Source organism: Sus scrofa, chromosome 14 (genome assembly GCF_054392235.1).
Source record: "Sus scrofa isolate SSC_HxYL_T2T_F1_AM1 chromosome 14, Sscrofa_HxYL_maternal_Yorkshire_Landrace_v2.0, whole genome shotgun sequence".
NCBI lineage: Eukaryota > Metazoa > Chordata > Mammalia > Artiodactyla > Suidae > Sus > Sus scrofa.
In genome coordinates, this window is record NC_139396.1 from 124,836,695 (window position 1) to 124,851,405 (window position 14,711).

The 14,711-nt window shown below is 41.9% G+C and overlaps 1 long non-coding RNA gene across 1 annotated transcript; it reads left to right on the forward strand.

The window, feature by feature from the left end:
- Window positions 1-3,582: 3,582 nt before the first annotated feature.
- LOC110256743 (uncharacterized) lies at window positions 3,583-12,118 on the forward strand. The gene is made up of 4 exons (XR_014826609.1): window positions 3,583-3,776; window positions 4,579-4,953; window positions 10,048-10,674; window positions 10,722-12,118. It is a non-coding gene; the product is annotated as an uncharacterized LOC110256743 (long non-coding RNA).
- The last annotated feature ends 2,593 nt before the right edge of the window (window positions 12,119-14,711 follow it).

The window sequence follows — 14,711 nt, forward strand, 5'->3', positions numbered from 1 at the left end:
TCAAAAATATTTCATGTTTATATTCCAAGTTGAAACTTTTCAGTAACCTAGTTATATACCTGACCTTGTCCCACAGAAGACTTAAAGTAATTTATAAGAAGCCATTTAACACAATGGAAAATGAAAAATATAAGAAAAAATATAAACTGAATAGAGTAATAATCAAGAAGAAATGGGAAGTTCCCATCATGGCTCAGTGGTTAATGAACCCAACTAGGATCCATGAAGGCTCGGGTTCGATCCCTGGCCTCCATCAGTGGGTTAAGGACCCAGCATTGCCACAAGCTGTGGTGTAGTTTGCAGACGCGGCTAGGATCCCATGTTGCTGTGGCTGTGGTGTAGGCCAGCGGCTACAGCTCTGATTCAACTCCTCGCTTGGGAACCTCTATAGACAATATGCCGAAGGTGTGGCCCTAAAAAGACAAAAGACAAAAGACAAAAAAAAAAAAAAGAGCAAAGGTAGGTCAAAGATCCATAGGCCTTCCAGTCCTGCCCTGCCATTAGGGTGGCATCACCAATTTGATTCTGATCTTCCTAGCAGCCAAAGCAGAAAGAGCAACTAGATCCATTAAGTAATATCAGGGATAAAATACACTAACAATTCCCAGAATAAAAGAGCTCTGGACAGTGCACAGTATGATCAAGCAATGAACACCAGTGGCTGCCACTGTCCCATGCTCTGTCCTCCATTGCTTTAATGCTTAGATATGCCCTCCAGTTAATACCTGCTTTAGATGAATAACATGGGTGATGAAAAGGAGAACCATGTGCTGAGTACAGTGCTAGTACTTCTAGTTGTTGTCCTTATTTTATAAATGGAGACCCTGAAGCTCAGAGAGATTAAGTACCTAGACTACATCAACCCAGCTAGCAAGTGGCAGAGCCAGAGTCTGAAGTCAGGTCTGCTGGTTCCTAAGCACATTCTTCACTAAACTCAAACTCCATAATGCTGTTATGAGAAATGAGAAAATGCTGATGGCATCCTCTTAGCACGAGGGCTCGTGGACCTGGGTGCTCTGGTCAACTGAGGAATAAACATCTATGTCGCCTGTGGTGACATCTCATAGTTTGGGAAATGCAGCAGTGTGATGACAATGTTTAACAATGTTTGAAAACTCCACATAGAACAGGATAGGCTCCATGCTAGTTCATAGTTCATGCCACAAAATGTGACTCCATATCCCTCTCGCCAAATTTAGAGCAAGGATTGAGAACTATTTTTATAATATATACATATATATATTAAAATATATAAAATATAATAAATATATTTATATAATGTATTTATAAATAAAAATAAATGTTATTTTAAAAGAAAATAATATTGCTTTTTTTTTAAAGTTGACTCATAAAGCTTTTACAGTGAAGCTTTGGTTTCACAACTTAAGACAAACTCTGATTTCCCTGATTCTGTGGCCCAGTTGGCTTTGAGTTCTGAGTTACCTTCATTCAGTACTAGGGAGGAACCAGAAGTATAGTAGAAAGTGGATTGAGTTTGGAATCTGAAGACCTGGGTTCAAGTTCTGTCCACTTAAATTGGTTATCTTGAGTGATCCTGAACTCCCATTTCTCATCTATAAAACTGAGAGAGTAAATCCTATCATTTTGGACAAAGATGAGAATATATATGTAAAAAATCTTTATAAACCCTAAATTGAAATTATACAGTATGACATTTCTAGGTTACATCTAAAAGCAGAGGAGCTAGCTGGCTAGCATGAAGAGCACCTGATCAAGAATTTTAAAATCACAGTTTTACATAGTGGATCCTAAGAAATGACCTAGCATTTTGACTAACTTCCTGGGTTTAGATAAATCATATACTTCTTTTAAACTTCATTCTTCCCAGCTATTAAATGAATTTAGACTAGCTATTATCAAATGCCCATTTTTATCCATAAATATTTTTATTTTTGACTGTTGGTTTGCTTCAATTTATGTTTTCATGTTTGCGGAGGAATATAAATTAAAATCAAGAATAATATTGCTTGGATTTTTATTTTGGAAAAGTGTGACATATGAAGATTCCCAACCCTTGATATTTGTAACTAACACATGTAAAATCACTCAAAGTGACTTTTGGAATATTTTTATCTGTCAACAGATTTAAATAGAAGCATCTGAGTGCTGAACTTCATATCTTCAAAGTGTTATAACCTCTCATTGAACTTCATATCTTCAAATGTTATAACCATTCATTGATTTCCAGCTGCAGCTTTGGCTCTTGAAAAACTGCCTTTTACTTATGGTTACTGTATTAGTTTTCCAGGCCTGGCATCCCAAAGTACCTTGTCAGCAGGGTGACCTAAATGATGGAAATTTATTTTCTCACAGTTCTGAAAACTAGAATTCTGAGATCAAGGTGTCAGCAGGATTGTTTGCTTCTGAAGGTCTTGAGAGAGAATCTGTCCCATGCCTCTTACCTAGCTTCTGGTGGTTTACTGGCTGTTATGGGTTGAATTATGTTCCCCTCAAAATCCAATGTTGAAGTCTTAACCTTCAGTTATCTCAGAATATGATCTTCTTTAGAGGTAGCATCTTTATAAAATTAATCAAGTTAAAAAGAGGACATTAGGATGGAATCTAATCCAATATGACTCATATCTTTATAATAAGGGAAAATTTGGACACAAATGCATACAGAGGGAAGAGGATCTGAAGACACAGGGAGAAGACACCATCTATACGTCAAAGAGAGAGTCCAGGAACAGATCCCGCTCACAGCCCTCAGAAAAAACCAACCTTGCTGACACCTTGACCACAGACTTCTAGCCTATGAACTATGAGACAGTAAGTTCTGTTGTTCAAGCCCCGCCTAGTTTATGGTACTTTGAATAGTAGCCCTAGGAAACTGCCTTACTGAGTCTTTGGTTCCTAGGGTTGTAGCCACATCACCCTGATCTCTGCTTTCATGTTCACACGGCAATTTCCCTGTGTGCAGGTCTGTCTCCAAATTTCTCCTTTTGATAAAGGACAATTCATGTTGGGTTAGAGCCCATCCTCTACTGCAGTGTGAACTCCTCTTAACTAAATATATCTGCTGCACTATTTCCAAATAAAGTCACCCACTCTACTCCAATATGATTTACCCTACACCAATATGACTTCATCTTAACTAATTATATCTGCTACAACCCTCCTTCCAAATGACGTTGTATTTGGAGGTCCTGGGAGTTAAGACTTCACCATATGAACTTGGGGTTTCAACCCAAAACACTTACTCACAGTAGATTGAAAAATACGGCCACAGTATTTTTTTTTTTTTTTTTTGCTTTTTAGGGCTGCACCTGCAACATATGGAGGTTCCCAGTCTAGGGGTCTAATCAGAGCTACAGATGCCAGCCACAGCCACACCAGATCCGAGCCATGTCCGCGACCCATACCACAGCTCACAGCAACACCAGATCCTTAACTCACTGACAAGGCTAGGGATCGAACCCACAACCTCATGGTTCCTAAACAGATTTGTTTCCACTGCGCTACAACAGAACTCCAGCCACAGTGTTTTACAGCTCCTCTCAATGAGAGGTGGAGTCTATTCTCTCATCCCTTAAGTATGAGCAGCACCTGTGAATTAACTCTAAGCACATTTAACAGTGTTAATGTTTGGGGTCTGGAGCCTAGGCCTCAGGAGTCCTTTCAGCCTCTGTCTTCCCCCACTTGGAATCCTGCCCTGAGACTTCCATGAACAGAAGCTGGTTCAGCCTCCATGAGGATAAAAAGCCTTGTGGAGGGAAACCAAGGTGCCCCAGACAACGGCCAGCAACAACTGCCAGGTAAGTGTGTGAAACCATCCTGGACCTTTCAAACGGGTTGGCAAATACAGCTCATGAGCCAAATCCAGCCCAGCTCTTCTTGTATAGCCTATGAACTAAGGACAGTTTTAACTATTCTAATGGTTGGAAAATATCATTAGAAGATGAATATTTTGTTACTCATTAAAATATTTTGTTACTCATTAAAATATATGAAATGCAAATTTTAGAGTCTACAAATAAAGCTTTATTAGAATGTAGCCACACTTGTCTACAAATTGTGTTTGCTGTTTGTGGTATAATGGCCAACATGAATATTTCCGATAGAGGCCATGTGACCATAGAAGCCTAGTATCTGATCCTTTTAGAAAAAAAATATAAGCACAGCTGAGTCTCCAACTGAACACAGCTGTGTGAGTGAACCTAAAGGAAGCGAGCAGAGGCTAGGTCCAGCCTACCCACAGGATCAGGAAAACAAATCCTTATTTTAAACCACTAAGTCTGAGGGTGGCTTGTTATGCAGCAATAGGTAACTAAAATACTTATTTACTTGACTTCTGATTAAGAGAAAAATAATTTTTAATATGAAGCCAAAACAAAACATGTCTGTTTTTGCAAAAAAAACACACAAAACCTCAAAACCTCTCAAAACATTGAGGATCTGAATTAAACTTCTCAAACTTGCTTTTTCATGTGCACAGTTGGGATTTTTCAGGTAATTTCCGTCTAAAGAGCAAATAATGACTAAAACCAAAACTGTCCACTGAATTATGTTAAATATCCTCAGTTCCCTTTGGATTTCATCCTAACCTTTGATTTCCAGGGTCTCAGGCCAATGGACCAGTAGCCTGTGATTCTGATGAGCGCTCTGAAAACAGGTGAAAACTGTTCATCCCTTCTTTGGCGTCCTCATCACAGGTGGTAGAATTGAACTGCTCCTAGCAGAACCTGGGAAGAAATACCTCGAGTCAGTTTGTTTTCTGAGTTCTGCCACGGTTAACGGACTTCCTGTGCAGGAGATGCAGCTGTAGCCTGGCCACAGAAACAGAAGCATACAGTTTCCACCTCTGACAATGAAAGCTGGGCCTCGTGAGAGCTGGGAAAACCTGGGTCTGAATCTTCCCACTTAGCTCGAAGCTCCTGTCTGGACCACAGCAGCCAATTCTCACAACATACAGTAGGATCACGGCGTGAAGAGGTAAAAGACCCAGGGTCTCATCCCAGGCCGCTTCAGGTGTCTTCTCCTCTGCAAATGAGCAGTATAATAATGCCTCACTTGTTACCTCCCGGTGATAATACCTAACACCACCGATAATATCTAATGTTCTCACAGTGCATATTAATAGCGTGCTAGGTCGTGTTCTGGTGACAGAGCAGTAAGTAAAACTGAGTCCTTGGTCTCATGGAAGTTCTTTGTAAAGAAGGCAAAAGTATACAGTGGGAGTGACAAGTGATGTGTAACTTTTATTGAGGTCTTCTGACCACTCTGATGAGAATATCTTGTGAGGCGGCAAGGATAGAGCAGAGAGAGCAGGTGGAAGTCTATTGCAATAAGACAGGTGAGATTTGACTGTGGCTTGATGATGGTACAAGTGAGAAAAGGGGATCAGAGAAGTGAGAAATGGGTGTGTTTTGAAAGTAGAACCCACCAATATTTTCTGATGGAAACGTGGTGGAGTGTGAGAAAAGAGGAGTGTTGGGAGATGACACCAAGGGTTTTCCCTGAGGAATCAGGAGTGTGTGCTCCACGTGGAGCAGGGAGACAGAAGACTTTGAGAAACCACCTCTTCTAATGTGTCTTCTCAGGCAATGTCCTCCCCTTGATCTAGGTTCGTTCTCCTTGAATTGGACATGTGGTCCACACAATGACCCCTTTCCCCCCATGGGCAGTTATTCAGCTCCAAGCAGCTCCCGCATTTCTCTGGGGCAGGCTCCTTTGTGCTCTTTTCTGTGGTGGTCCCTGGCAGCCTTGCTCTCCACAGATGCCTATTCTCATCTGTCCTGTGGAGATTTGGGGGCACAAGAGAGCTCATTTTATGTGCCTTTAGGGAAATGAGAACTTGAGGTGATGTCTTTATTCCTCTTTGCCTCCCCACCTGCCCCTGCTGTCTCCCCAGGGCTCAGACCACTAGGATCTGCAGGTCCAGAGGCAGAGCCCCGAGGCAGTTAGGGAAATTCCTACCAACAGAAGAAATGTGAAAATAGCTGTTTTCCACTGATGTCAAGGCCAGGCGTGGAGATTCTGGCCCAAAATAACTTTCTTTGGGCCAAGCAGCCTAATGGGACATTTAACCTCTCTCTAAGACTCAGTTTCCTGATGTGTAAAATTAGCATTGAATTAGTTTGCTTGGTTTTCCAAGCACAGATTTTAAGAGTTAAGAGGATGGAATGTGCTGATGTTAAACAAATACAAGAAATGAGTCATTTTTTAGCTATCTGGAAATCCCCTTCACAATTTGTGACTAGAGATAGAATTCAGATTTATAACCCCAGATAATCTTTTTCTATCTCAAATATCCCCAATATACTCTCTGGTTTACTGTTATATTCCATTGCGAGTCAAGCCAAATAGATGTTGTTCTGATCAAATAAAAGCAAAAATCAAATAACTTGTATTCCAAACTAAGTAGACTCAGAAAACTAGAGAGGCATGGCAGTGAGGTCAGCTGAAATTCACAGGTCCTGTTGAAGGGGGTCTAGTGATCGATGGATAAGAAACAAGCAAGGGTGTCTTTGTCCAGGACTGTTGAAATGATCTTAACTCTATAAGATGGCTTTGTTGGAGGGACTCATGGGAATCTCCTGGAACCCAAGTGCAGGCAGGGCAGCAAGCCCCACAGGGACTGGTCTCAGGGGGTGGGCAGTCCTTCTCACCAGCTGTCTGGGCACAGGGTCTTTTTTTTTCTTTTTCTTTCTTTTTTTTTTCTTTTTGCCTTTTCTAGGGCTGCGCCTGCGGCATTTGGAGGTTCCCAGGCTAGGGGTCGAATCAGAGCTACAGCTGCCAGCCCACGCCAGGGCCACAGCAACTTGGGATCCGAGCCACGTCTGCAACCTACACCACAGCTCATGGCAACATTGGATCCTCAACCCACTAAACAAGGTCAGGGATCGAACCCGCAACCTCATGGTTCTTAGATTTGTTAACCACTGCACCACGACGGGAACTCTGGCACAGGGTCTTTTATCTTGGCGTCTCTCTGCATATCTGCAGGCATACCTCAGAGAGATATTGTGGGTTCAGTTCCAAACCACCACAATAAAGCAAATACTGCAATAAAGAGAGACACATGAATTTTTTTTTTGGTTTCCCAGCATTGAAAAATTATATTTACACTACTCTGTGGCCTATTAAGTATGCACTAGCATTATGAATAAAAATGCACATACTTCAATTTAAAAATACTTGATTGATAAAAAAAATACTATCATCTGGTAAAACAGGATTCCTGCAGACATACAATTTTTTAAAAAAATGCAACAAAGTGAAGCACAGTAAAACAGAGATATGCCGGTGTTTCCCTTTTACTGAGGAGGAGGTGTGGGCTGAGTTAAAAAACTGATAATCAAGTGTGTGACAAAGTGTCAGTACCTCAGTGAGCTTTTCCCTCATAAAACTAGGTCTTGAGTTTTGGTTACTTGGGCTTCTGGTTTTAATGACTTTTGCTGCCATGGGCACCTAAGAAGCTTCAATTGCGAGTGCCTTAGATCATTACTAAGGAAAAGAAAGATGATAAAGCACTGGATAACAAGAAAGGGGAGTTGATTGAAAACTCTCAGCTCCTTGAAAGACAGGAATAAGGCATGAAGACTCCCAAATTCTAGGTCATGATTCTGGAGACAGTTGACCTGTTGATTTAAAGATATCATTAAAAAGCATTGGCTAGGAGGGAGTTCCTGTCATGGCTCAGTGGTTAACAAACCCTACTAGTATCCATGAAGATGTGGGTTCAATACCTGACATTGCTCAGTGGGTTAAGGATCTAGCATTGCCCCGAGCTGTGGTGTAGGTCACAGACATGGTTCAGGACCAGTGTTGCTATGGTTGTGGTGTAGGCCAGCGTCTGCAGCTCTGATTTGACCCCGGGCCTGGGAACCTCCATATGCCGCAGGTTTGGACCTAAAAAAGAAGACAAAAGAAAAGTGTTGGAAAGGGTGGGCCAGGAGTTGCTGTTGCAGTTCAGCAGTAACAAACCCGACTAGTGTCCACAAGGATGCAGGTTTGATCCCTGGCCTCACTCAGCAGGTTAAGTATCCAGCGTTGCTATGAACTGTGGTGTAGGTTGTAGATGCAGCTCAGATCCCATGTTGCTGTGGCTATGGTGTAGGCCAGCAGCTGCAGCTTTGATCAGACCCCTAGCCTAGGAACTCCCATATGCTGCAGGTGCGGCCCTAAAAAACAAAAAAAAAAAGTGTTGACTAGAAATAATGACAGTGTCATAAGCCTTTAACCACGTTAGGACGTGAGAGAGAGTTAACCTTCGGTTAGAAAAGGTGAACCTTTGCCTATGACTCAGATATCTTAGGCCTTTCTCTCTCTCTCCCCCACCTCCCTCTCCCTCCCTCTCCCCGCCCCCATCTCCCTCTCCCCCTTTCCCCCCTCCTTCCCACCCCTCCCCTCTGTCTTTCTTTCAATAATTTCCAGACCTCACATTATTTGAGCCAAAAGTTAGAGGCCCAGATCCTAGTCTAAGCTTTGACACTAATTTTTCAGAAACCTTTTTCCTGGAGCCTGGAGTTTGATGAATGGCACTGAGCTCCCTTCCTGCTGCCTTTGGTGGCTAAATGCTTTGATGTTTCAGCGAGGGCTAGAACAACGCTGGGGTTCCTTCGCTTTCCAGCTGTGTGCCCTTGGGGAGATACTTAATGTCTCTAAGTGTTTCTCATAGAGACTTGAAGGGTTAGCTTTCTTGTGATATGTCATTGTGTCATGTTCTTTAACTCTCTAGAGGCAGTATTTCTCATCAGTGCTTCATCTCAGTGCCTTACCAACCACTTTTGGCATGGCCAACCGGGGAGCCTGTGCTCAATCAATGTTTATCATTTTTTTAGATTTTGGTAAAAATATGAATAATGATTTATTAAAATTTCATTCTGGGTAAGACATCAAATCTGATTACTTTGATGGGGGGAGGGGAGAAGAACAAACAAGGAATCAGCTTTGCCTTTAGGAAGATTCACTTCAGGGTAGGGAGCAGATAGGTAATTGACCCGGCAGGTCTCTCCTCTTCCTGCCCACAGTGTGTGACTCTAGGGACCCATTTGGGAGTAGACATTGCTGGGACCAGAGTTGCCTAGATTGATAATCCTGGCTTCCTGGTGGCCCACAGAGACACAGAGAGGGAGCTGCTGCTGCTCATTAGATATCCCGTTTTTCTAAAAGAAGGATGTTTTGGACATCCAAGGAACGATGCGGTTCTTTGCTAAAAGTTTCAGTCATTGCTTCAAAGATCTGGAGCAGTACCAGCTGGTGGGCAGGGCGGAGGTGAGAGGAGAGTTGTTTGTGTGTTGTCCTCCTGGCTTTGTTCTCTCTCCTAATTTCCTTTCAGGACAGCAGGGAGCAAGTCCTCACGCTTGCAGGCACTCAGGGCCTTTCCTGTGGACAACCCGCCTTCCCCAGCCCTTGGTCCTGTAGCCAGTTCTCTCTGATCTTCCAGGGTGGAAGGTGGAGGTTGAAGGAGCACTAGTTCTGGTCCCATGGATGAGGAGAGGAAGATGCAGAATGAGAAAGGGGTGGAAATGCAGAGCAGGGAGGCAGTTTCCACTTCAGGTTACCATTAGCTTCCTCCTTAATAATCTGTAGTCTAAACTGGTGTTCCTGTTGTGGCTCAGTGGAAACGAATCTGACTAGTATCCATGAGGATGCAGGATTGGTCCCTGGCCTCACTCAATGGGTTAAGGATCTGGCATTGTCGTGGCTGTGGTGTAGGCCAGCAGCTACAGCTCCAATTCAACCCCCAGCCTGGGAATCTCCATATACCATAGGTGTGGCCCTAAAAAGACAAGACAAAAATAAAAATTAAAATTAAAAAAAAAATCTATAGTCTAAACTCACACACTATTTGCCAGCCAGTGATTAGTTTCCTCTGCTACTACACGCTCCAGTATAGCCTGGATGGGGAGTTCCTGTTCCTTCTCTGAAAAGAACATCGGTCCCGTTTCTGGTAAAATAACAGTTCTGGCTTTATCGATCTGAGAGAGTTTGTCCTGTCCATATCCTGGGTAATTGTGACGCTTCCTGGCACTAATAGACAATGATGGATGCGTATGATCTCCAATTGCTCCCCCTTCCCAGGTGGAAGAATAAGAGGCAGGAAATGATGAGGGTTCAGCCAATCTTGTAATAGCAGAGTACAAGAACTAATGTCATTTCCACAGCATCCTTCCACGGGAGTCTAAGGAGGTGTTGGTCCCCTGAGAAATTGTACTACCTTCTCCATGATTTCCAGAGAAGCTGCTTGAGTTACACTGTCTTAGATACTAAGAGTCCAGTATACAACCCAGCGTAATTGTTTTACTCATTTCGGATACTCCTCACCTAAGGCTGTGAGCCACCTGAGGGCAAAAGCTGCCCCAGCACTAATCCCAGCACACAACATGAAAAGAAAAGAGGACTCTTACCTCCCTTGTAAATGTTTAGCAGGTTCAGCCTCCCATCCCCACTGAAGATCTGCGAATTACACTATAATGGAGGAGATGAAAGACATACAAAGACAGGACAAAGGCAGATTGGCTTCCAGGGCTGAAGCTGGAAGACTGGGCAGTTCTGGCTCCATTGCCTTGTCTAAAACTGTGGAGTGAATGGTATTACCGTAACCTGAAAGGTTCAGGATGGTTGGGCAACTGTAGCTCTGGTAAAGGAGAGACCAGGAAGAAAGAACCTGCAGTGTCCCCAGTGCTGACCCACAGGTGTGACCTATCTGTTCCTGAGAGCTGAATTATCGTGCAGACAGATAATTCAGCTCTCAGAACCTGAAGCCATAAAATATTTGAATCACATACTCAGTTCCTCTTGTTCTGACTTCATGTTCACTAAGGAACTGACAAATTACAATTTGACAACCCATGTATTGATTAATACCCCCCAGTGTTGTAAAAAAGATAGGAGGGTGCTTATGAAAGTACATATGCTTCAATTTGAAAAACAAAATCTGATATAAATTGTTACTGTGGGGTTTTGGTTTTGCTTGCCTCATATCTATTTTATGCTTGTCCTCTCACATTTTTTTGGGGGGACCTAGTTTCCTCTCACGTGGAAATGGTACCATCTCATCAAAGATCCTACACTGGGCCGATCTGAACTTGTCATCTACTTGGTCTCAGTGGCCTGGCCAAGTCCCCTGTGGAAACTCAATTCTGGGAACTTTGTTGGAATTACGGGAGGAAAGCAGCTCTTCTTCCACTGGCACTATCTGTAGGGCGCTATAAACCTGGTGCTGCCAGGACCCACCAGGTGGGGAGGCAGGAACCTGAAAATGGAAGCAGCATCGAAGAGAACAGAGATAAGAGATGGAGGGAGAGAAATCGAGTGTTGATGAGAATTTTTGAATTCTTAGATCCAGCCATGGCTGAGGCCAGACTACTTTGTGTGTTTTCTTAGTAGACCTAATGTATTCACTTTTTTCTTCAATGGGTTTCTAACCACTCAACTGAGGGTCCTGATTAATTCATTATATGAGGAAAGCGGGAAGAGAAAAAAAATTAGCATCGATAAGAAAAAAAATGAGACTCAGTCAGATGAGCTCATATACCCACAAAATGCTTGCATGAACTCAGGGATCTGGTTGGGACCGGACCACAAACTCAACTCAAACTCTAGAGCAGTCAACACGGGGGGTGACTCTGCTCTTTAATTAGAAGACTCAGAAGAAGAAAACTAAGCAAATGCTCAGGAGAAACATTACTATTCCTGATTCTAAAATTTAAAAGGAATTTCCTCCTTGGGATCCTTATAAAGATGCTATGTGAAACAGTGAATCACACCCTCAATAATATTCTTACAATAAACACAACAATGAATGAATGACTTTCATGGGAATGTTTCTTAAAACATCCTGCAAAGTAGACTGATGATATAACATGAAAGCACCATTCACTGAGGACAGCTTTCCAGTGGGAGGAGTGACACCGGTCAGGCATATGGTTCTCTGCTGACATGGATCCTTCAAAGTGATGCCTCCTTGATAAACAAGCTGCAAACTGTACCTCTAAGTGACTGAATGATTTGGGAGCATAAGCCAGTTACAATTCCTTCGCTTTGGGAAGCAATATCTCCGTCTTATGTTTTATGATAATTAGATGGATGAATCATTGTCTATCAAAGCCACTTTTACTCTTATCCATAAAACCATGTCATATGCAAAGAATAATGTTTATCTTTCTCTTCTTTACCATGGGGTGGGGGGCGGCTTCCTTTCTAGTTTTCCTTGAAAGGATCCCTGCCTGATTTAAAGGAGCCTTCCTGCCTATAATCTGACATAGACACAAGGGTTTTTGTTGTTTTTAATCTAATGAATTTCAGCACTAACTGTGTGGCTGCACTGTGGCATTCAAAGGCATTACTGCTTGCTGGCAGGTGTTTCTAAACACGTGTGAGTTGAATGTGTGATAATCATACCCTAGAGGTATATCTGATAAAGGTTCTCTGCTCATATTGAGATGGAAAAGTCTATAAAATCCCTAATAACACTTCACCCTCTGGATATAATCTTAGAAGCTAGGTTTCTAAGATTTGGTATGTCCAACCAACTCTTTTTGTTTATATGGTCATTATCCATTTTTTAAGTGTATGAGCAAGGTCATCTCTAATAGGCACAAATTTTAATTCGTTCCTTTTCTTCCTTGATTTGTAGTTCCATTGCTTCACTTCCATAGAATTTCATTCTAATATATTTCTATATTTGAAAGTCTTTTATCAATATATATCTTGAACAAATACGCTTTTGTCAATCAAAATTCTTTTTATTCTCGTGACTATAAAATTCTTAGTATTAAAATTTTCATCTGGATTCAGTTAACATTACAATAGATATTAATACATGATTGACCAAAACAATATAACTATATTAAAAATTATATTAAATACTTATTAAACATAAATACAATTTTATGAAATAATTTACTCTTTATTTATTTATTTTTGGCCGCCCCATGGCATATGGAATTCCTGGGCCAAGGATTAGGTCCAAGCTGCAGTTGCAACCTAAGCCACAGCTGTGGCAATGCCTACTGTGCCAGGCCAGGGATCAAACCTGTGTCCCAGTGCTTCCAAGACACCACAGATTCTATTGGGCCACAGAGGGAATTCTGAAATAGTTTCCTCTTAATGATATGGATGGGACTGTTTCTCAGTTAGTTCATATATTCATGGATGAATATTACTTACTGCTAGAATTAAATAGGATTCAACATCAGTTCTTGTTCTTATTTTTTTTACAAGCATAAGCATTAGCAAACCTGGTTCACATAACTAATTAGATGAGAATGGAAAGAATTTCATTTTCTCAATTCAACTCACTTATATTCTGTTATATATATATATCCTTAGACTTTAAGTTCTTATATACTTAAAATTAATATACAGTATGTTGTATATTCATATATATATGATTATTCTTTTCTTATATGTTATAGTCAGAAAATCACATAGCGATCCATGTTAAAATAATTTTTAGTGATCTTTGAAAAAATTGCTTGGCCCTCCTTTAATTTAGCTGAAAGCAAAGCATTAGACATCATAATACTTAGAAAATGATTCTTTAAATCCTATCATTAAAGTCATTTACTTTCTCAAAACTATCCATTTCAATCACCCCCTTTTTTCAAGCCCCAGACTTTAATACCCAGTGTGAGATTCAGGGTTGATGAATGGCATGGAAAGCAGAGACGCACAGTGTGATGGGGAGAAGGGCAAGGAGGGTGGGCACCAGATCGCCTCTGCAGGTCAATAGTCATGGGAATTAAGGCCCTGGACAAAGACTTCCTTATAACTAACTCTGTGCCTTCTTACCCTTACCAAGGTACTTATCAAACCTAAGAAATAAAACGTGAATCTCGGTTTGAGGGTCAATGTTCTAGTAAAGAAGGAAAAATTTATAAAAATACAGGAACTGTACTAAAAAGTACTGTAAAGAAGCAACAAATGGTAAAACCCTGGAGGGAGGGTGCCATGTTTGATCAGGTGATGGGAGAGCCCTTGTGACTGGTGCCTTTGAATTCCTGTCCTAGGATGAGCGTAGGCAGCTTGCAGAGCTTACATTCTAGGCAGGAGGAAGAGTGACTGCAAAGGCCCAGCTGAGAATAACCTTGGCTCAGTGTTTGAGTGGTGGGAAGAAGGCCGGTGTGGCTGGAGTCTGGTGGGCCAGGGAGAAGTGGAAGGAGGCGAGGCCAGAGAAATGGGCAGGGCCAGACTGGGTCAGGCCCCGAGAGAGCTGTGTGTTCTTTCTTCTCAATGGGATCCAAAACCACTGGACGTTTTAAGCAGAAGAATGACAAGAGCTGTGTTGTGCTTTGGAAAGATCATTCTAGATGCTAGGAAACACGGCAGTGGGTGACAAGGAAGTGAGAATAAAGCCAGCAAGCAGCAAAGCCATAGACTAAGGCACTTGTCCAAGGGAGGGAAGGATGGTATTTCAGGATAGCGGAGGAGCGGTGGAACTGTGGAAGGTGTTGAATTGGAGTAACAATTTGTAGAAAAAAATCTGCAAGAATTACTGATGGATTGATTATAGAGTGTAAAGAAAGGGAAAGAATGTACCTGTAGGATAAATTCTAGAAGTGAGATTGCTTAACTATGTCTATGACATATTTCAGCATCAGAATATTTTAACCTAGAAGTGCTGGGCAACTATTTGGACCATGGCACTGAGTGACCAAGAACTCCAGACTGAAAATCTACCTGGGTAAACAATGATATGGACCCTACTCGTGGTTCATTGCTCCAAACTACCTTACATGTGC